General features: G+C 39.2%; 1 long non-coding RNA gene across 14 annotated transcripts in view; it reads left to right on the top strand.

Moving 5' to 3' along the window:
- Positions 1-23,755, top strand: part of LOC144308084 (uncharacterized) — a 293,749-nt gene that overhangs the window by 65,656 nt on the left and 204,338 nt on the right. Inside the window, exons 4-6 of one of the 14 annotated variants that reach the window (XR_013374714.1) lie at positions 9,527-9,715; positions 9,908-10,074; positions 10,186-10,367. The exons of 9 other annotated variants lie outside the window; for them this stretch is intronic. This is a non-coding gene — a long non-coding RNA (uncharacterized LOC144308084). Of the gene's footprint in view, positions 1-9,526; positions 9,716-9,907; positions 10,075-10,185; positions 10,368-14,677; positions 14,810-21,592; positions 21,923-23,755 lie in introns of those variants that run through there. 4 more of the 14 variants (XR_013374730.1, XR_013374715.1, XR_013374732.1 and 1 more) reach the window with 4 other exon arrangements.

Genomic DNA, 23,755 nt, shown 5'->3' with positions numbered 1-23,755 from the left:
TGAAGACACCACCCTCAGAGCCTTCCCAGGCCTGCCTGGTCTCTGGGTTCTGGATCTCCCTGGGCTGGACTATTCCAACTCTAGCCAGTTTCCAGTTATAGCCTACAAAGTCTACATTGGCATTTCTTGGGCCAGGCTGTCCTATCTGGGCCCATTCCTCAGTGCATGAAGCCAAGTTCCATTCCTCAGGATGGAAGCTACCATGTCCAGACTCACCCACTCTGTGCCAGTTAATAAACAGCCTTGTAAACTTTGAAGTCAATGACTTTGTAGGCTAAATTTGAGTTAAAATTCTGAGATGGACAATGACAAGAATCTCTGGATCTCTGCAACCTACAGTAGGGAGAAAGGGTACTGTTAGGGATTTTTGAGCCAGCAAGAGGTCATCAGGTGAAAGGTGAAAAATGCCTATGTGATCTTTTGGGAAGTAGAGTTGCATATGAATCTAAGGTGACATTGTTGCAGAGAGCCTACTAGTATTCAGTTCCTTGCAAGGGTGTTTCTAGCCTAATGAAATAACCCAGAGTCCTGGCCCCAATAACAGGTACATGTGTACTGGTTAACTGTGTGCTCTTGTGCTAGGGACTTACTCTTTCTGACCCTCAAGCTCATCATCTGCCAAATGAGGCTTTGTGGAGATAGTATCTCTGCTCATTTATAAGCTCTCAAGGTGGGATCAAGAATACCAGTTAGTGAATAGTGGATGTGAAAGTGTTTTAAGAACTGTCATGCATCATACAGATTATCCGATCTTTTTTCCCAAGTTGGGTGGGGGCCACAGACATGGAACCTCTTGCCTAGTGTTGGTGGACAGCAAAGATTGGAATCAGTGCCCTGAAGGAATAGCAGATCAGGAATAAGGCAAAAAGCCTGACATGGAACCAGATGAGACAAGGGAGACAGTACAAAAAGCCAAGTGCTTTGGGGAGCCAGCAGAGCCCATGCATGGGGAAGTTTGAAGGAGAGGAATTTCCTGAGTGGAGAGGAATTTCCTGAACTAGAGTCAGGGGCTACTGACTTCTTTTTGTTTGGTGCCTGCTGTTGCTGTTCTGACAGCCTAGACTTAAGCTATTTTGGAAGCAGTTAATAGGGTAGAGGAAGAGCAGACCAGATGTGAGGGACTGACTATTCTTATAAGTACTAGCAGGATTTAGGGGCCAGCAGAAATGGTACAAGGTCAGTATCAGCTAGCCCAAGGTAAACCCAGTTTAAAGGAGAGTAGTCAATAGCATAGGTGAGCAGGCAAGCCATGTTTGGATACCGTGATGATGAATTTTATGTGTCAGCCTGGCTAGGCTATGGTGTCCAGTTGTTTGGTCAAACACTAGATGTTGCTATGAAGGTATTGTTTTATTTATTTATTTATTTATTTATTTATTTATTTATTTATGTATTTATTTTTAAAGATTTTATTTATTCATGAGAGACACACAGAGAGAGGCAGAGACATAGGCAGAGAGAGAAGCAGGCCCCCCGTGGGGAGCCCGATGTGGGATTCGATCCCAGGACCCTGGGATCATGACCTGAGCCAAAGGCAGAAGAGACTGCTCAACCACTGAGCCACCCAGATGCCCTGAACATATTGTTTTAGATGCAACTAACGTGCAAATCAGATGACTTTGAGTAAAGCAAATTGCCTTCCTTTTTTTTTTTTTTTTACTTATTTTTGCTTTTTATTGTGGGGCCAGGGAGATTTCAGAAGTTTTACAATGGCAGAGGAACAAATATTGAGATTCTAGTTAACATACTCTTTTTTTTTAATTTATTTTTTATTGGTGTTCAATTTACTAACATACAGAATAACCCCCCGTGCCCGTCACCCATTCACTCCCACCCCCCACCCTCCTCCCCTTCCACCACCCCTAGTTCGTTTCCCAGAGTTAGCAGTCTTTACGTTCTGTCTCCCTTTCTGATATTTCCCACACATTTCTTCTCCCTTCCCTTATATTCCCTTTCACTATTATTTATATTCCCCAAATGAATGAGAACATATAATGTTTGTCCTTCACCGACTGACTTACTTCACTCAGCATAATACCCTCCAGTTCCATCCACGTTGAAGCAAATGGTGGGTATTTGTCATTTCTAATAGCTGAGTAATATTCCATTGTATACATAAACCACATCTTCTTTATCCACTCATCTTTCGTTGGACACCGAGGCTCCTTCCACAGTTTGGCTATCGTGGCCATTGCTGCTATAAACATCGGGGTGCAGGTGTCCCGGCGTTTCATTGCATCTGTATCTTTGGGGTAAATCCCCAGCAGTGCAATTGCTGGGTCGTAGGGCAGGTATATTTTTAACGGTTTGAGGAACCTCCACATAGTTTTCCAGAGTGGCTGCACCAGTTCACATTCCCACCAACAGTGTAAGAGGGTTCCCTTTTCTCCGCATCCTCTCCAACATTTGTAAACTCAAAATGGATGAAAGATCTAAATGTGAGACAAGATTCCATCAAAATCCTAGAGAAGAACACAGGCAACACCCTTTTTGAACTCGGCCATAGTAACTTCTTGCAAGATACATCCACGAAGGCAAAAGAAACAAAAGCAAAAATGAACTATTGGGACTTCATCAAGATAAGAAGCTTTTGCACAGCAAAGGATACAGTCAACAAAACTCAAAGACAACCTACAGAATGGGAGAAGATATTTGCAAATGACATATCAGATAACGGGCTAGTTTCCAAGATCTATAAAGAACTTATTAAACTCAACACCAAAGAAACAAACAATCCAATCATGAAATGGGCAAAAGACATGAACAGAAATCTCACAGAGGAAGACATAGACATGGCCAATATGCATATGAGAAAATGCTCTGCATCACTTGCCATCAGGGAAATACAAATCAAAACCACAATGAGATACCACCTCACACCAGTGAGAATGGGGAAAATTAACAAGGCAGGAAGCAAATTGCCTTCCATAATGTGGATGGGCCTCATCTACTCAGTTGAAAACCTTAAGATCAAAGACTAGGGTTTCCCAAAGAAGAAATTTGGCCTCAAAACTATCACTTAGAAACCTTTCCTGAGTTTCCATCCTGCCTTGCCTGCCCTACAGATTTTGGACTCAAGACCACAACATCAGTTCTTACCTGAATATCTAGCCCATCAGCCTCCTACAATTATATGAGCAAGTTCCTTAAAATCTCTGTCCTCCCATCTCTTTCTTATATACATACATATATATATATATATATATATATATATATATATATATATATACATATATATATATAGTATGTGTATATATGTTTATAAATACATATATGTGCATATTCTATATGTATGTGTATATACATATTGATGTCTGCATCTATATCTGTATATATAGCCATCCTTTGGTTCTGGTTCTCTGGGGGACCCTGACTGAAACAGACACTGTGAAGATGGCAGCATCACTTAGAGCAGAGATACTTGGAGAATGATGGAGGGCTTTGAGTGAGTTGTCATTATGAGTTCTTTTCCTGAAGTTGTCTGTCTATCACACAGAGTCTCTATTATGTTCACTAAGTGAGCATCTATTGTGCCGTAGAGGTTGGCTGGTACAATGTCTATCAACTCAGGTCCCTGAGAAGTCAATACAGTACCTGAGTGGATGGCCCTCACTTTTTTTTTGTCAAAGAAGTTTTATTTTCCCAAGGAGAACACTGAAGTCTGGGCATCTTCCACCAGGGGATCTGACTACAGAGAGCCTCCAGCTCTGTTAGGTTGATAATGGGATTACAAGGGACTTCCGAGGATCCTCTTATTCAGACTTAATAGACTTTATAATGCTGTATAAAATTTGCACTTATTTGGTCTAGCTCCTCACCGTACAGATGGGGAGTGTGAGCCTGAGAGAGGAGGAACCTTTTCCCCAGGCCACACAGCAAGTTGGTGGCACAGCCCAGCCTAGCATTTAGATCTCCAGACAATAACTAAGGAAGAGAAGAAAGAAGAAGGCAAGAGAAAGGCTATTTGATAAAAAGAAGTCTGGATTCCCATTGTGCTTTTTCTATGGGCCATTTGGTGAGTAATTGCCCCAAAGTTAGGAAGCAACCTATTTTTCACAGCTGGATAGAAAAAAGGAAAATAGAAGAGTCTGGAAAGTAAAGTGAAATAAAACAGAAAACATATTTATAAGGGCCCTCACTGCTAAATCACGAAATTGAAGATGATCAGTATAAATGGGTTTCATTGAAGACCAAATTGGCTTTCCCCTGGGCTTATCTAACGGAAAGAAAGCTACTGCACTCAGTGCAAGTACCTTACCACACTGGCCCAAAGAATGTTTGCCCTTGTTGAAATAAAGGTATACTTTGATTGCTACAGGGTCAGAGCTCCCTATTTCTCCCCAAATTTGCTCAGGAATTTGTTTATCTTCCATGAACATACTAAATCTAATGGATCAATGAAAATGACATACGTATTCATTTGTTCTAACTTGACTCCGATGGCTTCATCCATTAAACTTTCAATGAAGTTGTAATTCTTTTAAAAAAACATGGATAAAGAAGATGTGGTTTATGTATACAATGGAATATTACTCAGGTATTAGAAATGACAAATACCCACCATTTGCTTCAACGTGGATGGAACTGGAGGGTATTATGCTGAGTGAAGTAAGCCAGTCAGAGAAGGACAAACATTATATGTTCTCATTCATTTGGGGAATATAAATAATAGTGAAAGGGAATATAAGGGAAGGGGGAAGAAATGTGTGGGAAATATCAGAAAGGGAGACAGAACGTAAAGACTGCTAACTCTGGGAAACGAACTAGGGGTGGTGGAAGGGGAGGAGGGTGGGGGGTGGGAGTGAATGGGTGACGGGCACTGGGGGTTATTCTGTATGTTAGTAAATTGAACACCAATAAAAAATAAATTAAAAAAAAATTTAAAAAAAACACATCAGTTAAGAAAAAAACATGCCAGTGATTCATAATCGCTTTGGAACGCATCAGGATGAATCAGTACAGGTGACTGTCTTTTCTTTGCCTTGTGTCACTGCTTTGTGCCTGTGTTTTCCATTTAGGATTTATTAGTGTAAATCCCTCTTATACATCATTGAAAGTGTTAGGATTTATATGGCAGAATATAGTCTGCATTAGTCCTTCCAGGAGAGTGGGTGACCTAATAGGGTTTCCTACCCTGAATTTCTACTGTTCTTTGTAGAAATACGTTTCGTAATGAGCTTGCACACGTGGGAAAGCAGTGTTCTAATGGCATCTATTATTGCCAATACAGGATGCTTTACTGCACTTTCTGTGGAGTCCCTGGGCTCCTTACTGAAATGCACCCTCATGGCAAAGCCTCTTTCATGGCTAGGAGGAGGATATTAACCTCTCTTCTGCCCCTTCTCTGTTTGGAGTACAATGCAGCTTTGATAAGCTCCTTCAAGAGCCTTTCGTTTACACCCTCTCATAGATCTGCAGACGGTATCTGCAAAAGAAGCACATTGGAATCTTGGCCAAAAGGAACCAGAGGGGTGGGGAATGTACTCACCAGTTCTTTCCTTTGGTGGCTTTCCTTCTAATTTGCTCCTTTGATGTAGTGAAACCTGCTCCAGATTGCTTCTGTAATCTCTGTATTCTCCCCTTTTCTTTCTTTTCTCTTCTTTTTTTTTAAGATTTTATTTATTTATTCATGAGAGACACACACAGAGAGAGGCAGAGACACAGGCAGAGGGAGAAGCAGGCTCCATGCAGGGAGCCCGACATGGGACTCTATCCTGGGACTCCAGGATCACGCCCTGAGCTGAAGTCGGCGCTAAACTGCTGAGCCACTCGGGCTGCCCTCTTTTATCTTCTTTTAGTCTCCTTCTCTCCCTTCTCATAGACCAACTGTTGGGACAATTGAGTGACTTTCATCCATTCATTCAAACATTTACTAAGTCCTACTTTGTGCAAAACACTGTGCAATGTTCTGAGTTTCTCAAGGTACTCTTTTCTGGTGGTGGTGTTCCTTTTTAAATTATAAAAGCAATACATATTTACAGTAAAAATGCAAACACCACAGAAGGGTATAAAATGAAATGAAGAGTGCCTTCAAGGTCCTACTCTCACTCCTTTGGCATGATCATCAGCAATAATTTCTTATTTATCCTTTCAGAACTTTTCTATGCGTATATGTATGGTGTATGCATTTGTTCATATGTATATGCACAGATATATATGTACACATTCATGCTTTTTTCAGGAAACATTGATTGGAGCTTGTTAAAAACAGTTTTGTAAATCCACTTCCTTGTACACCTTGGTATGCTTTCCATGTCAGCATGTTCCTTTCCTGCTGATTCCCTTTAAGATGCATGGTTGAACTATAACTTTATAACACTTAAGTCAGCAAGTGTTTCCTGGCTAGCCAATCATACTGAACAGCCTGAGCCTTTCTGTAAGCCCGCAATTCTCTCAGGGCAAGCCACGACAGCTGCTCCCTAGGTATATGCTGCATCGGGCTCTGTGCAAGAGAGTGGTGTGGAGTTCTCTCTCACTGGAGCAGCACTTTCTTACCAGCTAAACCATTGGAAGGATCTCGGGTGGGAAGTAGCACTTCCTGCTTAGAATGCACACTGAAAAGGGATTCCCACGTTATGAACCCTCACAGTCCTCCTGTGCGATACTGTTATAAGACCTCAGGCTGAATCGGCCACTGTTGGGCATTTTTGCTTAGTGTATTCCAGCTCCACTTCAGTTACAGGCATAGGCTTGCAGTTTCTACTTTGACCCCAAGACCAATATACAAGAGAGAAGCAGTCTTTTATTTTATTTTCCAGATCAGAGTCCTCCAGTTTGCCTATCAGTGCTACCCACCTTCGGTGTTGCCTCTTTGAATTCAGATTTATCTGGATGAGGCATGTAAGAGAAGGTACATGACAGCTAGGAGAGGATTTCTGTTCTGGACTCCTCCTTGTGGTGGTCTCCAAACCCAGTTCTCCAACTGTTTTCCTCTCATGCTTTGGGGATTTAGAATCCAAGTGTGGTCATGACCCAAGCACTGAATTGAACATTTCTACATTCCTTGGAGTCCAAAAGAAAGGCCGTTCCAGATGTCAGGTAAATGCCTTTTATTTCTTCACTATCTGGTAGAAATTAAATGGTAGGATGAGTGTTTATTTATACCTATTTTCAGGTTTTTATTTTTATTTTATTCCCAGCACTGGGAAAATGAACCTGAAAATCCAGAAAGGGAAAAACCAAACCAATAGCCATTGCCCTAGAATTGTAGGACTTTGTCAATAATAAATGTCTAGATGGCGTGTTTATTTCAGTTCTCATCCAATTCAGTTCCACAAATATTTGTTGACTGCCTGCTGTGAAAAAGATAAAGAATGGATAAGATGTGACTCTTGCCCTACAGGACTTCACCATCTAACAGGGAAGTCAACATGTACACTGTTAATTGTCATATACAGAAGACAATAATAAAAGTGTATAGAGAAGTTTAAACAAGGTGCTATGGGAGTACTGGAGGAATGGAAAGTTTAAGGAGGGAATCTGGAAAGATTATGTTTGGAAGAAGAAGCTTTTGAGCTTGGTCTTAAGGATTGATGAGACTATCACAGGAAGACACTGAGGTGAAAGATAGTTTAGGCTGAGGAGCCATATTCCCCACAGGTGTGGTAGCCCAGGAAATGGCGATTGGTCTGGTAGGCTAGAGAGCAGTCTGAAATAAAAACTGGGAAGGTGAGCCTGACCCAGTTTATGATGAGCCTTGATGCTAGGCCAAGGGTTTGGACTTGTTCTGTCAACTAAAGAAGTCTTGGGTTACTACCCCTCCCTCAATCATAAAGGAATCTTTTCCCTCTTATCACAGCCTCTGGGTCTCTTTGTGCAGATACCTTCCAGTTACAGTCATATGTATTTGATGAAGATTCTTGACATGAGAAATAGTTGACTTTAGAAAACACACCACATGGGATTGATTTAAACAGCTCCAATATATCAATAATGCATTTAATTTATTTTTCCCCAGTAGTATATGTAACTACATGTACTTTGATTATATTGACTAAGACTACAATCCATGTTGACATAACCCAAGAATGGTTATTCTTGATCTGGGTGGTGTTATGTTTGAAATTTATCCTTTGCTGTCATTGGTTCCACTCACTTTGCGCGTATACCAAACCAATTCTAGCTATTTCATCAGGTTTTTCTTTTACTAGCTCTATTTATTGTCTTTCTATGGTATTCCTATAAGAATGTCAGATTAAATTATATCAGATGCTTCTCTCTCTAAGATATGTTCACTTTGCTTCATCCTCTTTTACCGTTCAGCTCTCCATCCTATCACAAACAGGAATTAGCTTCGTTTGGCATGATTTGTGTTTGAAGAATCCATATTGACTACTGTTTATCACTTGGGTTTCCCCTAGGTACTCATAAATGACTGCCTTAATAATTGTCCTCACAGCTTACCAGATATTGAAATTAAATTTATGAGTTTAATTCCCTGAGTTCCCTGGGGATTTTTTTTAAAAGAAAAATGGAACAAGGCAGTTTCATGACTCACAGCAACTCTAACATAATAAACCAGTGTGATAAAGAAAAACATTTTGCAGGGAAACAAATTTTGGTCTTAGCCCTCCAAATGATTATTATAAAAATTAACAAATAATACGATTTTTTTGAAATAGTAAAACATCCTGTGTCCTTTAAAATTATTTATTTATTGCACTCACACATATTTTTAAGGACTATAACAGATGCCTAGAAAATGTTAATCCACTAGTTTATAGTCCTTACTTTGTGCTGGCAACTGGAAATTTGGTCTTTTTATATTCAAATTGTTGCACACTTGAAAAATAGCCCAATAATGGCACGTTTTAAAAGGTTATTTTGTAAGTACTGTTGGTCGGACATATGCTAAAGTACTGTTTCAGGTTGCTAAGGCAACATGCTTGCCACAATTGTGGTTAACTATTTACAACTTAACAATGATGCACTGACCTGAGTCTTACCTTCACTGAATATAGTGCAGGTGCACTTTATGTAGGCTGTGCTGTAGGTAGACCATAGCTATAGCTACCTCTTAACCTTTGTGAATGATGCAAGGGATTGATGCACATTTGAGAGCAAAAAGTCAGATGCCTTGAAGAGGATGGATATATAGAACATGGAACAACACCAAGAGCTTTCGTGGGGTGTAGTAGATTTCTCTAGTTGCCCAGCCAAGACTCTGCCTGCTGCTGAAACCAGGGATATGTGGAATGACTAGTTTACATCAGTCATGGCAGAGAAGTAATCAGTTTTCTTTGACTGAATCAGTTTGGACCCAGGGAATGAACAACATGCTGACAGTATGGTCTCTTTTCTTACTGTTCCATTGGATGGTGTTTAAGACATCTTTTCCTTTCAGAAGGCAGTACGAGCCCCATTGGAGGCTTGGCTTAGAGGCAAATGATATTTAAAAACACTTTTGTTGTGCAGTCCTTTTCATTAGGTATGGTGGATAATCTGAAAGATATATCAGCTTCAGTGCCTGTCATGACTATAATGCATAAGTTTGTGACTTGTTTGTGTGAATGTTTTTATTTCAAAGACTGTCATCCAGGGCCCTGCAGCAACTGAACAAGGAGAAGATACCCTGTTGTGTCATCCTGATCTGAGATAATACATAGGATGAAAGCACATGGTTAAGTTATCTACCAACCTGACAGGAATGGATTCCAGATATGGAACACCATGGCCTCACTCTTTGCCAGTATACTCCTGGAAGGGCAAGCCTATGGTGAGCTCCTTAGACTTTGTTAGTGGGTGAAAGCCTTGGGTTTCAGGAGAAAGTATTTGGATGGCATTTTAAGAAGCCTTTTCATTTTCAGTAGAGTAGAAAAGTCTGCCTCTGAGCCTGTGGTACGATCTTTTCTCTAGATGAACACAATGACTGTCTCACATTTTTTCTGATATTTATTCTGCAAATCAGCTGCATGAGCCCCTGCCACTTTCCTGAATAAGCTTCCAGGCATTACCTGCATGCTGTGTTCCTGTGGAGGGATGGCAGTAATCTCTGCTAAGATAAACTGGAGCTTCTGTGGATAAAGCGTAAATGCAGTGAAGTGTGTGTGGCTGTAAGATTTAATGCCTCTACAGGTAATTTTTTTGGAAGGGGGATCTGGCATTTAATCAAATCCAGAGTCATTATGTAAATTTAATCACCTTGCAACACACTAGTAATTTTATTATCTCCTTTTCATTTGACAGTGCTTAGGTACAAGTTGAGCTTGGAATTCCAGAGGTAGAACACTGCTGATTGGAGGCATATGAAGGAAAATGTACTGTGGAAATGAGATAAAACTTTTATTCTTGCTATTGATTGTCATCTATGTATGTGTACAGGTGTCCAACAAAAGGTTTCTAGAATAAAGTGCATCTGTTTAAGGTTCTCTACCTTTCTTAAAGCTCCAGTGAATTGTGAAGAGCATGCTTTGAATGGACTATGTTAAATCTATTCCTGCCAGAAGGAAAACTGACCTTTGCACTGAATGAGATGTGGTTCAGATTCTTCCTAATACAGGGATCTCCTTTACCTTGTATAGCCCATTTGGCTTGGTCCGTGGTTACTAGAATGATGTCTGATACTGGATTATTTGTGCCATAAGGTCTATTTAAAATCAAAGATAGTATTTCCTCTTATCAACACCAGTTTTGATAGATATTTAAAAGTTGCAAGGGGATTGATGATCCTGGATAGACAAATTATCCACTGCAACATCACTGTTTTTTACTATGAGGCCGAGGAAGAAAAAACCTGGTCAAGTTGGATGTCCCAAAAGGTACCTGGGGTTTTTTTTTTTTTTTTTTGTACCTGGGCTTTTTCACTCAGTGATTCACACTAATGATCATGTCTTAATGAAAGTCATAAAGTCAAATACTTTATCTGTCATCTATGGCATGAAACCGGAAAGGAGGCAAGAGGAAAGATATGCTAATGTGTTCAACTGACCTTGCTAAGGCAGAAGAAATGGCATTTTGGATATTTTTCTTTCTTCCACTTCTGTATTTTACTTTCCCTATTTTCTCTTACTCTGAGTCTGAAAGAAACTTAAGAATATCCCTTCTTGGGCAGCCCTGGTGGCTCAGCGGTTTAGCGCCTGCCTTCGGCCCAGGGTGTGATCCTGGAAACCCTGGATCGAGTCCCATGTCGGGCTCCCTGCATGGAGCCTGCTTCTCCCTCTGCCTGTGTCTCTGCCTCTCTCTCTTTGTGTCTCTCATGAATAAATAAATAAAAATTAAAAAAAAAGAATATCCCTTCTCCTTCAAAGACTCCATGAGCTCCCCCATCCATACATTGGAACATGGATGCCCCTGACCAGCCAGGAAGTCTTTCCTTCTTTAATCACCTGATGTTTCTCCTGCTGTATCTTGCAAGCATGGAAGCCTCGAGCTTGAGAAAATGCCCCTAATTTGGGCCCAATTCAAATTACCAGGTTTCCCATACCTACAGTGCTACTTACTCCAGCAAAAACTTTTTTTCTTTCTAAAAACCCTTACTAACTCCACGAATCATAACATGGCCTCATAATGGGAAATCAAAATGGTGTAATCTTGGATTAAGATTGAAGTGCCTTACTATCCAGTTTCTTATCTAACTTAATATTTATTCTCTGTTTACTATTGATGTCTCAGTCTTCTCATCCTAAAATGTGGATAAAAATCACTACCTTCCAGGGCACCTGGGTGGCTCAGTGGTTGAGCATCTGCCTTCAGCTAAGGTTGTGATCCTGGGATCCTGGGACTGAATCCCACATCAGGCTCCCTGCATGGAGCCTGCTTCTCCCTCTGCCTCTGTCTATGCCTCTCTCTGCGTGTCTCTCATGAATAAATAATTAAAATCTTCAAAAAAAATCACTACCTCGGGGTCCCTGGGTGGCGCAGCGGTTTAGCGCCTGCCTTTGACCCAGGGCGGGATCCTGGAGACCCGGGATCGAATCCCACGTCGGGCTCCCGGTACATGGAGCCTGCTTCTCCCTCTGCCTATGTCTCTGTCTCTCTCTCTCACTGTGTGCCTATCATAAATAAATAAAAAAAAATAAAAAAAAAATAAAGTTGTTTAAAAAAAAAAAATCACTACCTCCTCTAAGAGTTGGTATAAGGATTCAGTGAGACACTGGATGTGGAAGCAGCTAGTGGCCTAGAGCACATTCTCAGTGAAAGCAAGTTGAACCAGATTGATTTTCATGGTTAGGGGGATAAAGTGTTGATTTTTAAGAGTTCTTTATATATATTAGATACAAGTCCTTTGTCAAAGTTGTGATTTGAAAATATTTTCTCCCGGTCTGTAGCTTGTCTTTTTATTCTCTCCAAAATGTCTTTCACAGAGCAAAACTTAAAGTTTTATGAAATCCAAATTTGTCAACTTTTTAAAAATAGATCGTGCTTTTGGTATTATATCTAAGAACTCCACCTAAAGATTTTCTCATATTTTTTTCCTAAAAATTTTATAGTTTTATGTTTACATGTGGATCAGTTATCCACCTTGTGTTAACTTTTGTATTAGGTGTGAGATTTAGGTCAAGGTTAAATTGTTTGTATATGAGTATAAAGTTGTTTTAGTACCATTTGTTGAAAATTTTATCTTTTATCCATTGAATTGCTTTTGTACCTTTTTCAAAAATCAATTGACATATTTATGTGAGTCTATTTCTGGTCTCTGTTCTATTTCACTGATCTGTGGTTCCTTCCCTTTGCTAATACCATACTGTCTTGATTAGTACAGACTTTTAGTAAGTCTTTTTTTTTTTTTAGCAAGTCCTTAAGTTTTTACTTAACTTCTAGTTAGTTAATATGCAGTGTAATATTAGTTTCAGGTATACAATATAGTGATTCAGCACTTCCATACATCATCCCGTGCTCATCAATATAAGTATACTCCTTAATCCCCATCATCTATTTTACCCATCCTCCCCACCAACCTCCCCTCTTTTTTAAAAAAGATTTTATTTATTTATTCATCACACACACACACACACAGAGAGGCAGAAGCAGGCTCCATGCAGGGAGCCCAACATGGGACTCAATCCCGGGTCTCCAGGATCACGCCCTGGGCTGAAGGCAGGTGCTAAACCGCTGAGCCACCCAGGGATCCCCCCCAACCTCCCCTCTTAACCACTGGTTTGTTATCTATGGTTGAGTCTGTTTCTTGGTTTGCTTCTCTCTCTCTTTTTTTTCCCCTTTGCTAATTTGTTTTGTTTCCTAAATTCCACATACGAGGGAAATTATATGGTATTTGTCTTTCTCTAACTTATTTCACTTAGCATAATACACTCCATTTCCATTCATGTTGTTGCAAATGGCAAGATTTTATTCTTCTTGATAGCTGAGTAATATTCCATTGTGTATTTCTATATATCACATCTTCTTTATCCACTTAACAGTCGATGGACATTTAGGCTCTTTTTGTTATTTGGCTATTATTGATAATACCGCTATAATCATTGGGGTGCATGTGTCCCTTCAAATCTGTATTTTTGTATCCTTTGGGTAAATACCTAGTAGTGCAATTGCTGTATTGTAAGATAGTTCTATTTTTAACTTTTTGAGGAGCCTCCATACTGTTTTCCAGGGTGGCTGCACCAGTTTGCATTCCCACCAACAGTGTAAGAGGGTTCCCCTTTTTCCACATCCTTGTCAACACCTGTGGTTTCTTGCATTGTTGATTCTAGTCATTCTGACAGTTGTGGGGTAGTATTTCATTGTGGTTTTGATTTGTATTTCTTTGATGATGAGTGATGTTGAGCATCTTTTCAAGTGTGTTAGCCAACTATATATCTTCTTTCGAAAAATGTCAATTCATGTGTTCTTCCCACTTTTTAATTGGATTATTTGTTTTTTTGGCTATTGAGTTTGTTAAGTTCTTATAGATTTTGGATACTAACCTTTTACCAGGTATGTCATTTGCAAATATCATCTCCCATTCCTTATGTTGCCTTTTAGTTTTGTTGATTGTTTCCTTTGTTGTGCATAAGCTTTTTTTTAAGTAGGCTCCATGCCCAACATGAGGCTTGAACTCACAACCCTGAGATCAAGACCTGAGATCAAAAGTTGGATGCTCTATTGACTGAGCCACCCAGGCGCCCCTGTGTAGAAGCTTTTTATTTTGACAAAGTCCCAATAGCTTATTTCAGATTTATAGTAAATCTTAAAATCAGTAGTGTTATTCCTCCAACTGTATTCTTTTTTTAAAAAAAATTGTTTTAGCTCTTTTTGTTCCTTTGCTTTTCAAATAAATTTTACAATTCATTTCCCTGAAAACTAAAAAGAAATTCTGTTGGGATATTGATTGGACTTGCATTACATCTATGGATTAGTTTGGGAAGAATTGAACTTTGTACTATGTTGTTTCTTTCAACCCATAAACACATTATATCTCTGTATATTTAGATCTTTCCCTTTATTTTTTTAAATCTACATATTTTTTTCAAATTTTGAAAAAGATTTTATTTATTTATTTAGAGAGAGCATGAGCAAGAGGAAGAGCAGAGGGAGAGGGAGAGAGAGCATCCTAAGCAGACTCTGTGCTGAGCATGGAGCCTGACATGAGACTCAATCTCATGACCCTGAGACCATGACCTGAACTGAAATCAAGAGTTGGGTGCTCAACTGACTGAGCCACCCAGGTGCCCCAAAAATATGTTTTTTTTTTTACTCTGCTTTCTTTTTTTTTTATGATAGGCACACAGTGAGAGAGAGAGAGAGAGAGAGAGAGAGAGAGAGGCAGAGACACAGGCAGAGGGAGAAGCAGGCTCCATGCACCGGGAGCCCGACGTGGGATTCGATCCCGGGTCTCCAGGATCGCGCCCTGGGCCAAAGGCAGGCGCTAAACCGCTGCGCCACCCAGGGATCCCCTTTACTCTGCTTTCTGGGCAAAAAATGCTTTATTTATTTTTTTAACTAGGGTCCATGCCCAATGTGGAACCCAGCATGGGGCTTTTAAACTCACAACCTTGAGATCAAGAGTTGGATGCATAACTGACTGAGCCACCAGGTGCCCCCTAGATCTTTTTGGATCTTTGTTTTCTTTCATCACTGTTTTATGGTTTTCATCATACAAAATCTGTACATATTTTGTTAGATTTACACCTTAGTATTCCATTTTATCTGAGCTACTATAATGTTGTATGTGTATATGTATATAAAAATATGTATATGTATACATAAAAATACATTTAATATATACTTATATGTTAAGCATATGTATTTAGTTTCCAGTGGTACGTTGGGAGTACATAGAAATATGACCAATTTTTCTTTTTTAAAAATTATTTATTTATTTATTCATGAGAGACACACAGAGAGAGGCAGAGGGAGAAGCAGGCTCCCTGCAGGGAGCCTGATGCGGGACTTGATCCCAGAACCCTGAGATCATGACCTGAGCCAAAGGCAGACATTCAACCACTGAGCCACCCAGGCACCCCAGAAATATGACTGATTTTTCTATGTTGACTTTGTATCCTACCACTTTAGTAAACTCAGTTATGTTGTTTAAGTTTTTTTGGTAGATTCCTTGGGATTTTATGTGTAGGAAGTTATGTTGCCTGCAAATAGAATTTTATTTCTTTCCAATATTTAGGCCTTTTGTTTATCTTTCTCGCCTTATTGCATTTGCTAACGCTCCAGTATGATGTTGAATTGGTGGTGAGAGAAGATGTTTTGCATTGTTCCCAGTCTTAGGGAGAAAACATTTAGTCTTTTGCCATTAAGTATGTTGTTATCTTAGGTTTTTTTTGGAGACACTCTTTATCAGGTTGAGGAAATTTCCTTTTATTCCTACTTGCTGAGAATTTTTATCAATTTATGATTTTTCTCAAATGCTTTTTCTGCATCGATTAATATAATCATGTAGTTATTCTTTTGTAGGCTGGTAATAGTGTAGATTACATTGATTGATTTTTTTACATTCTTTTTAAATTGGAGTTCAATTTGCCAACATATAGCATAACATCCAGTGCTCATCCCATCAAGTGCCCCCCTCAGTGCCCGTCACCCAGTCACCCCCACCCCTTGCCCCCCTCCCTTTCTACCACCCCTTGTTAGTTTCCCAGAGTTAGGAATCTCTCATGTTCTGTCTCCCTTTCTGATATTTCCCACTTATTTTTCTCCTTCCCCCTTTATTCCCTTTCACCAAATGAATGAGACCATATAATGTTTGTCCTTCTCCGATTGACTTATTTCACTCAGCATAATACCCTCCAGTTCCATCCACGTCGAAGCAAATGCTGGGTATCTGTCGTTTCTAATGGCTGAGTAATATTCCATTGTATACATAGACCACATCTTCTTTATCCATTCATCTTTCGATGGACACCGAGGCTCCTTCCACAGTTTGGCTATTGTGGACATTGCTGCTAGAAACATTGGGGTACAGGTGTCCCAGCGTTTCACTGCATCTGTATCTTTGGGGTAAATCCCCAGCAGTGCAATTGCTGGGTCGTAGGGCAGATCTATTTTTAACTCTTTGAGGAACCTTCACGCAGTTTTCCAGAGTGACTGCACCAGTTCACATTTCCACCAACAGTGCAAGAGGGTTCCCCTTTCTCCACATTCTCTCCAATATTGAGCCAACCTTGTAATAATCCATGATAAACCCCACTTGATTGTACTATATTATTTCTTTATATATTGCTGGATTTTATATAATATTTGTTAAGGATTTCTGTGTCCATACTCATGAGGGATATTTGTCTATAGTTTACATTTTTGGAATTGGTTTTGTCTGATTTTGGTATCAGTGTTAGGTTTGCCATTTTCTATGAATTGGGAAACATCTCCTTTTCTATTTTTTGGAAGAGATTGTATAGAACTGGTATTATTTCTGCTTTAAATTTTGTATAGAATTTGCTAGCAAAATAATCTAGGCCTGAATATTTCTTTTTCGGAAGGTTTCAACTAAAATCATATTTATTTAATGATTGTGATTGTAGGACTGTTCAGTTCATCTATTTCATCTTGGAGGAGTTTTGGTAGTTTGTGATATTTAAGGACTCATTGCCTTTTGTTCTTTACAATATCCCTATGAAGTAGGCAAGACAGGTAGTCTTAACTCACTGCTCAGAGCAGTTCATAGTACATAGCAGAAAATAAGTCAATATTAGTAGGATGAATTTGTTAAATAAACTCCACTTTTCAAATGTGCAAACTAAGGTTCAGAGTGGTGAAACAACTTGTTGAAAATTATTTAGCTCATAAGTGGTAATGCTGGAACTCAAATCCAAAACCTAAAATAGCTTTTGAAGAAGAAGGGAATGTGAGAAGGGAGCTAATCTGGCATCTGTTTTGTGCCAGACACTGCTGGATGCTTTCATATAACTTGACTCATTTAAATTCTGACAGTTATCCTGTGATAAAGGTGTTTCCATCTCCATTTTAAAGTTGAGGGATGTAAGGTTCTGTATTAGGGTCCTAACAGGAAACATATGATATGCTCAAAGTAGGGTAGTTTGAGGAAGGTTTAGTAAAGGGACTATTTACAAGGTATAGGCAGGTTGTGGGGAAACCACAGGGGCTAATGAAACCCTGGGGCTAGTACAATGGGTCTGTTACCCCCCTCCCCCCACCCAGGCCCAAAGGATGAAGGAAAGGAGTGTCTAGAAAGAGAACATCTAGGAGGAGAGATCTCTAGAGCAGGTAGCACTGAAATGAGCAGTGGTCTTTGGTCAAAGTAAATAGCCAACTCCCCATAGGGAGGAAGCCAAGAGGAAGCTGCATGCTTCTTATCTTTGATCACTCTCAAGAGTTCTTTTTGGCCAAACCCAATCAATCAGAAGCCAGCGACCAGTAAAGCCTATTGATATAATTCATACCAGACAATTTCCTGGTGAAGAAGGCAAGATAGTGTATCTAGAGGACAAAGATGTACAGTAACTTGTCCAAGGTCACATGGCAGCCTGGTAAGAGGCAGGTTTAGGATTCCAATTCCATAGTTCCAGTTCTTGACACTGAACTTGTCCATCTTTCCCCCAGGAGATTAACTTTTAGGGCCAAACTGTCAAAAAGGGCCTGTGATGGGGCACTGGGGTGGCTCAGTCAGTTAATTGTCTGCCTTTGGCTCAGGTCATGATCCCAGGTCCTGGCGAGCCCTGCATCAGGTACCCTGCTCCGCAGGGAGTTTGCTTCTCTCTCTCTCCCTCTGCTGTTCCCTCTGCCTGTGCCCACTCTGGCTCTGTCAAACAAATAAAATCTTAAGAAAAAAAAAGAAAGGGCCTGTGATAAATCTCCCAATATGTATATGTTCTCATTTTATTTTTGTTTTTTGTCCTGCAGTGGCCCTATGTTGGAATATTAATGCCCTATTATTGCCATTTGAAATTCTTGATAATTTTATCTTTGAATCTGTACTTTGTAAGTGAAGGCCAGTGGGACAATGGAACATGCACTGGGGGCTTGGAGCCTTGATTCACATACAGTTCCACCTCCCACTACCTCTGCATATCTTCAGGATGGGTTCTTGATTGCCAGTTCCTTGATTCCTAATACTCTGAGCACCTTTTATCTTTCCCCATCCAAGTCCATCCATTCCCAGCAGGAGCCTAGAGGTGGGGAGGATCAAAGCCAAGTGTACATTTTCTGCCATCTTTCAGGGTAGGGCATGACAATAACCATCCTTGCATATACCAGGCACATTCAGTGAGCAACTCAGTAGTGGTGGCCTCTTACCCATCCCTGAGCCAGGTACCTAGTGCATCTTTGTGGAGAGGTTGTAATACCCTTAAGAGGTGCCTATGTAGGGGATCCCTGGGTGGTGCAGCAGTTTGGCGCCTGCCTTTGGCCCAGGGCGCGATCCTGGAGACCCGGGATCGAATCCCACATCGGGCTCCCGGGGCATGGAGCCTGCTTCTCCCTCTGCCTGTGTCTCTGCCTCTCTCTCTCTCTGTAACTATCATAAATAAATAAAAATTTTAAAAAATTAAAAAAAAAGAGGTGCCTATGTACTTTTGGTTGGGGTAGCAGGCTCACAGAAAGGGAGATGCCTATCTCAATTTCCCTGCCCTCTGATAAAGCATAGCATTTCAGTCCAGCAGGTGATGGAAGGGGGGACCCAACAGTTGTTAAGCCCCACCCCATGACTTGTGCCATGTATATGCACAAGTCATGGGATGGAGTTCCATGTTGCCCTTAGTGGTCTATGCCTGCCCCATAAGAATCCCTGTGTCCTGGAAAGTATCCTTTGGGCTTATTCCATATCCAGGTAGCTGTCTCTTCCTCATTCCAACTTTACAAATCTGACTTATGCCACTTTTCTGGCCAACTCAAGGCACCTTCCAGGGATAAGGAATGAAATACAAATTGTGTAATTTTGTTAACTCTGTATACAAGTTAGGTCTGATATTTTTACTTAAAACTGAAATTGCACAAAAAAGATGAACAGTAAAATATATGTTAATAATTTAAAATTCTAGTTTTTCTTGACTTAGAATGACACTGAATTGCAAATAGAAAATACCAGGATAAACTGAATGAGAGACCACAGAAAAAGGGAAAAAATCTTTATGTTTTAGTACCTTTAATAACACATTTTTCCTGCTTTTTGAACAAGGCATTCCACATATTCATTTTGCATTGGGCCCTACAAGTTATGTATCTGGTCTTGCCTGGGTGAATATTTAAAGCATATGGGTGCATCCAATTTAATTAATTTTGGGTAGAGAGCTCTTAATTATCTGTATTTTTAAAGACACCTCCAAGAATCTGCCATAGAAACAAATTACAAATAAGCAAGGAAGGAAAGCTAGAATAAACCCTATGGTACTAGATTAAAGTCAGAGATATCAATATAAAAATTCATATAAACATATCTATACATATATAAATATATATACATATAAAGATAGATATAGAAATAAACATCAATATGTGTATATATATGGACTATTTTACTTTATGTGTTTCCTAGCTCTGTCCACTGACATGGCCTGGAAGCAGCAACATTCAAGGAGAATTGAGCTCACCTAGAATCACATTTTGTTTTCCAAATGCCATTCCCAAATAAAAAGAACTAAGTCTACTAATAATCTTGGAGGGCAAGATATAGCTTCAAAGTATTACCCCCCAAATATTTATTAATTACTATGGTGGTTTTAGCATGTGTCCACAAATTTTTTGTTTCTCCTCCCTTCTGGAGGTGAAGATTAATTCCCCTCCATTGAATGTGGGCTGGACTTACTAATTCAGTTCTAACAAAGTATGGAAAGGGAAATATAATAGTTTTACCATTTACTATTTATATTTTCTAGTTAATATGTAAGTAAATTGAAAGAAAAATATGGGGTGCCTGGGTGGCTCAGTCAGTTAAGCATCTACCTTGGGCCCAGGTCATGATCCCAGGATCCCAGAATTGAGCCCTGCATTGGGTTCTCTGCTTAGTGGGGAGTCTGCTTCTCCCTTTCCCTCTGCCTTTCCTCCTGCTCATGCTCTTTCTCTCTCTCTCTGAAATAAATTTTTTAAAATCCTGAAAAAAAGAAAGTAAAAAAAGAAAAAACATGCCATTCAAATATTTTTAAAAAGTGGTAATGGCTATATTATCATTTAAAGTAGACTTCAGAATGAAAAAATGATTCCTCCACTGTCCTGCCTTTTCTGGTTTTAATTGAGATTTTATATAATTCCAAGTTATCTTTTCTCTTAGATTGTCAGTTATACTTCTTTTAAAGTTTTTGGTAGTTGTCCTAGACTTTTCAGTATACATTTTTAACTAAGAGTCCATCTTCAAATAACACTACACACTTTACTTGTAGTATAGGTGCCTTATAACAGAGTGCTATCAAATCTTCTCTCCTATCACTTGTGACCTTGTGATTTATTTCATTTATCTATATGCTACAATCAACCAATATATTATTACTATTGTTACTTAAATAGTTATCTTTTATATCAATTAAAAATTAGAAAAATAAAAGATTTTAATTTGCTTTCCTCTATCCCTTCTCTGACACTCTTCCTTTTTTGTATGTCTGAGTTTCTTTTTTTTTTTTTTTTTAAAGATTTTATTTATTTATTCATGATAGTCAGAGAGAGACAGAGAGGCAGAGACACAGGCAGAGGGAGAAGCAGGCTCCACGCAGGGAGCTCGACGTGGGATTCGATCCCGGGTCTCCAGGATCGTGCCCTGGGCCAAAGGCAGGCGCCAAACCGCTGCGCCACCCAGGGATCCCTGTATGTCTGAGTTTCTGACCTGTATTATTTTCCTTCCCCCTGAAGAACTTTTTATATTTTGGGTAAGGCAAGTCTGTTTTTATTTCCCTCAGTTTTTGTTTTTCTGAGAAAGAGTTTCTCTTTCAATTCTGAAGAGTAATTTTGCTGGATATAGAATCTGGGTTGATGTTTTTTTTCTTTGGATGCTTTGAATATTTCACTCTGCTCCTTTTTGTGTGGTTTCTGACAAGAAGCCTGGTACAATTCTTATGCTTGTTCCTTTAAAAGGCATTCCTCCCTACTCTGTCTTCTTTAAAGATGTTTTCTTTGTCTTTGTCTCTACAGTTGGCTAGAGAAGGGTGGAGTGAGAGCAGTGCCCTCACCCAGATGGGATAAGGTGCTGGCAGTCTATTTCCCTGTAGAGTTATGGAGCTGCTTTAAGCATGTTTCACAATGATTCCTCTTTCTCTCCCCTTCCCAGAGTCACAAGAGGATCTTATTCAGATCTTTACTGTGGGAACTTGATGGATTACCTGAAATTTGGGGATGCTCTTGTGTATGCAGTCCTCAGAAGTTTCTTATTCTCACAGTGGTGCACAGTCAGCCTCCAGTGGTTTTTTAAAATGACCATTTTTGGTATTCCTACTAGTTTATGATTCCAAAAGCTTCTTTTCTAGGTAAGTAAATTGCAGTTGGATGTTCCTCATTCCCTAGATTTGGGATGGTGGTTTTCCCTGAAACCCAATTACTTTGATGGGTCCAAAAAAGCCACTGAATTTTCAGTTTGTCTGGTTCTTCTTGTATGTAAGAATGGGAGTGTTGACTTCCAAGGTCTTATCAGAGTGGAAAGCAGAAGACTGCTTCAAAATTTATATGAAAAGGTCTAAGTCCTAGAAGAACTAAACAATTTTTAAAAAGAAGAATAAAGTGGGAGGAATCAGTCTCAACTGATTATTCAAGACTTATTATATGGCTGCATTAATCAAGACAGTATGACAGAGGGGTAGACACATAGATCAGTGGAACAGAACAAAGAACTCTGAAATAGACCCACACAAATATGCCCAACTGATTTTTAACAAGTTGCAAAAGCAATTCAATGAAGGATAATTTTTTCAACAAATGATGTAGGAGTGATTGAACATGCATAGGCAAAAAACCAAAACAAAACAAAACAGAAAACTCAAACAAACAAAAGAAAAACAAAACAAAACAAAACAAAAACCTGATCTAAATCTCACACTCTGTGCTGGCATAATTCTGAAATGGATCATGTAACTTTGCAAAATGTAAAAGTGTAAATCTTTCAGAAAACAAACATAGGAGAAAATCCTTTGGATCTAGGACTAAGCAAAGGTTTCTTTAACTTGGTCCATATAAGGAAAACGTTGATAAATTGGAACTCATCAAAAGTAAAAATAATTGCTCTATGAAAGACCTTGTTAAAGAAGATGAAAATACAAGTGATGAACTGGGAAAACTATTTGTAAATAATATTTCTGAAAATAAAGAACTCTCAAAAGCAACATACATTTCACTGAAGAGGATATGTAAATGACCGGTAGGTACATGAAAGGATATTCAATATCACTAGCCATACATATATACATCTATTCAAATAGCTAAAGTAAAAATATTGATAATACCAAATGCTAGCAAGGATGCAGGAAAACTGGATTTCTCATACATTGCTGATGGGAAAGTAAAATAGCACAGCCACTGTGGAGAAAGGTTTAATGGTTTCTTATAAAACTAAGCATAAAAAAAAAAAAACTAAGCATAAATTTACCATACAACTCAGAAATCACACACCTGGGCATGTATTCCGTAGAAACGAAAACTATCCATACAAAAACCATGAATGTTCATAACAGAGCTATTTGCAATAATCAAAAGCTGGAAAGAGCTCAAATGTTCTTTTGGTGAATGATAGGTAAACGATTAAACAAACTGGTATATCCATTCCATAGAATACTCCTCAGCAATGAAAAGAATGAACTACAGATACACACGACTTAGATAGATATGATGGGCATTGTGCCAAGTGAAGAAAGCCTGTCTCAAAAGGTCACATACTGATTGATTCTATTTATATAATCTCAAAAATGATAAAATTAAAGAGCTAGAAAACAGATTAATGGTGCCCAGGACTTAGAGATATTGGGAGGAGAGTTGTGACTATAGAGAGGCAGCATGAGGAAGACCATTGTGGTGGTGGAATTGTTCTGTTTCTGGATTGTGATGGTAGTTACAAGAATATACGCATGTACCATTGGGGGAAACTGAGTGAAGGATACACAAGACCTCTCTGCATTACATTTTCAAATTCATATGCATCTGTAATTATATCAACAAAATAGGTTTTAAAAAAATAGTAGGGTTACAGTGGAGAGACTGGAAAGATCTCTCTTTAACCAAGTGATCAAGGCTGACATCACCAGGATGTCATGTTGATATCATGTACCACCTGATACCATATGATGAGAAAAGCACTTCACCACTGTGCTATCCTTCCCCAAAATTACATAATCCCAATTTAATCATGAGAAAATATCAGATAAGCCCAATGGGGGGGGGACATTTTACAAAGTAATCTTTAAAATTGTCAAGGTCGTGAAAAATAAGGAAATACTGAGAAATTGCC

This window comes from Canis aureus, chromosome X (genome assembly GCF_053574225.1).
Source record: "Canis aureus isolate CA01 chromosome X, VMU_Caureus_v.1.0, whole genome shotgun sequence".
In the NCBI taxonomy this organism is placed as follows: domain Eukaryota; kingdom Metazoa; phylum Chordata; class Mammalia; order Carnivora; family Canidae; genus Canis; species Canis aureus.
The sequence above is the reverse complement of the archived record's forward strand: the minus strand, read 5'-3'. Positions and strand labels throughout refer to the sequence as shown.